General features: G+C 38.2%; 1 non-coding gene across 1 annotated transcript; it reads right to left on the bottom strand.

Annotated features, from left to right (window-relative positions):
- Window positions 1-678: 678 nt before the first annotated feature.
- Trnav-cac (transfer RNA valine (anticodon CAC)) lies at window positions 679-752 on the bottom strand. Its single transcript has one exon. It is a non-coding gene; the product is annotated as a tRNA-Val (tRNA).
- Window positions 753-2,579: the final 1,827 nt, after the last annotated feature.

The raw sequence follows: 2,579 nt of genomic DNA, 5'->3' as shown, positions 1-2,579 counted from the left end.
TTTCATACAAGAAGGGTCTCCAAGAGTTGTTTATAAATTGCTTATGGAGAGAAAAGTGCCTTTCATTATTTCTTTTATCCCATACACTATCACCAGTGGCAGGCATATAGGAATCACTCAAAAGATTGAAGGAAATAATCCATTTGAGGAAAAATAACTATTGCCAATTGGAAGTATGTTGGGCATGGAATTTCAATCCACTGAATCACAAAAGTAAAACTTAGGCAATCTAAATATTCTATATTTTTACTTTTGCACTGAAGACTGTTTTAAATGTGACTTCAATTTACCTTTTTAATCTAATCTCTCACTCCACTGTGTTACTTAAACTATGAGTGATGCAAGCATGTTCAGGGGATAAAAGAAGTCATCAGATGAGCATGGTATATTTTCCCAGAGATGAATGTTTATTTAAAGATTATTTTGAATAGTCATGGATGGGGCATGTAAACTTTTTGCAACTAATGTGCTTTGTCAGATTTTTGTTTCAGGCATTATGACAAATTAGGTGTTCAGAGAACTCTTTCTGGCATCATGGAACACCTAAGAGTGCTGAAACACACACACACACACACACACACACACACACACACACCACATGCACTACATGCACTACATGCACACACAAATACATACAGACTCTTTGTGTGTGTGTGTGTGTGTGTGTGTGTGTGTGTGTGTGAGATGCTGGGGATTGAACCCAGGGCCTTGTGCATGTGAGGCAAGCACTCTACCAACTGAGCTATATCCCCAGCCCAATACATACAAACTCTTAAAAGATAAACTTAGACATGTAAAAAAAATTTTTTTTGATACCGTGGATTGAACTCAGGGGTACTTGGGGACTTGGCCACCGAGCCACATTGCCCAACCCTACTTGGTGTTTTTTTATTTTTATTTTTCTTTCTTTCTTTCTTTTTTTTTTTTTTAATTTAGAGACAGGATCTCACTGAGTTGCTTAATGCTTCGCCATTGCTGAGGCTGGCTTTAAACTCAAGATTCTCCTGTCTCAGCCTCTGGAGCCGCTGGGATTACAGGCGTGCACCACTGTGCCCAGTGCCAAAATTTTAATAAGTTTATTTGACCATTCAGCAATTCAGGAATTGGGTAGCACCAGTCTGAGAGGGGTTTACTGCTCTACCAAGGGAGGTGAGAGGAAAGACTTTCATAAAGTGTTTGTGAAAGCAAGACAAAGAAAATATATTTGGTTGGCTAAAGTGGACAGTCACTAGTTAGAGGTTAGTGGGTGGTTGGGTAAACTTGAGTTTACTCATGCAGCAATCCAAGATGCTGTGAGCCATCTCAGCCTAATGACCTACCAAATTAAAAAAAAAAAAAAATGAACAGTTTTAACAACACGGAGCTATAAAATGTCTGGCCGAATTGGTAGGAAAACTTGAAACCAGCAATGCCCTCAGGTGTTGATATTTGTTCTGGTGACATCTGTCTACATGGGAGTCCTAAAGCTTGAATTCTGCCTAATGCAGAGAACAGGGGAGAAAATAAGAATTGGCCCTATGGGGAAAGATGAGATGGAAATCCCTACATGGATCTGGGAACTTCCCAAAAAATACCAATTCAGCAAGTAAAATAGGACAAAACACCATGCGAAGGATTCATCAGGCATCCTTGTCCATTTCAATCTAAGCTTTGTTGGGGGAGAAATATGTTTTTTTGTGAAAGTTCCTAACCATGCGAAAAGCAAAGCAAAATCAACATAAGGTTCCCGGTAAAACTGAGTGTGGTAGTGCATGCCTGTAATCCCAGCAACTCAGGAGGCAGTAGGATTCGAGTTTGAGGCCAGCCTCAGCAATTTAGCAAGGCCCTAAGCAACTTAGTGAGACCCTGGCTCAAAATAAAAAATAAAAAAGCTGGAGAGAGTTCAGTGGAGAAAAAAAAAGCCTCTGGGTTTAATCCTCAATTCAAAAAAAAGATTCTGGGTGAGAATTTAACTAATTTTAAAAATTATTCATTTACCTATTTATTTGTTTGTTTAGTTGTGGTTCTGGTGCTGGGGATCAAACCCATAGCCTTGCCCCTGCAAGTCAAGTGCCCTACCACTGAAACTATACCCCCAGGTCAAAATTCAGTTTCAAGTGGTCTTGGTAGTTGCTACTGCTCCACCTGGCAGAGTAAATTCAAATACTTTCTGAAGGAATATACTTTAAATCTGGACCTCAGAAAAATACCAAAGAATATGAGCATACCCATAGTAACTCTATGTTTAACTTTTTGAGGAACTGTCAAATTGTTTTCCAAGGGGCTACATCATTTTTCATTCAGGGCAATAATGTAGGAGGGTTCCAATTTATCTACATCCTCACCTGCACTTGCTATTATTCATCTTTTTATTATAGATATTCTTGTGGGCATGAAATTATATCTTGTGGTTTTGAGTTGCTTTTTTCCTAATGTTTAATGATGCTAATCAGTTTTCATGTGTTCATTGGCTATTGATACATTGTCCTCAGAGAAATGTCTATGCAAGTCCTTAGTCCATTTAAAAATTGGGTTATTGTATTCCTATTATTGAATTAAGAGTTATGGATATGAAAACCTTTTAACAAATACCGTTTTAT

This window comes from Urocitellus parryii, chromosome 9 (assembly GCF_045843805.1).
Source record: "Urocitellus parryii isolate mUroPar1 chromosome 9, mUroPar1.hap1, whole genome shotgun sequence".
NCBI lineage: Eukaryota > Metazoa > Chordata > Mammalia > Rodentia > Sciuridae > Urocitellus > Urocitellus parryii.
Note: the sequence above shows the minus strand (reverse complement) of the source record. Positions and strands in the feature narration are given on the sequence as shown.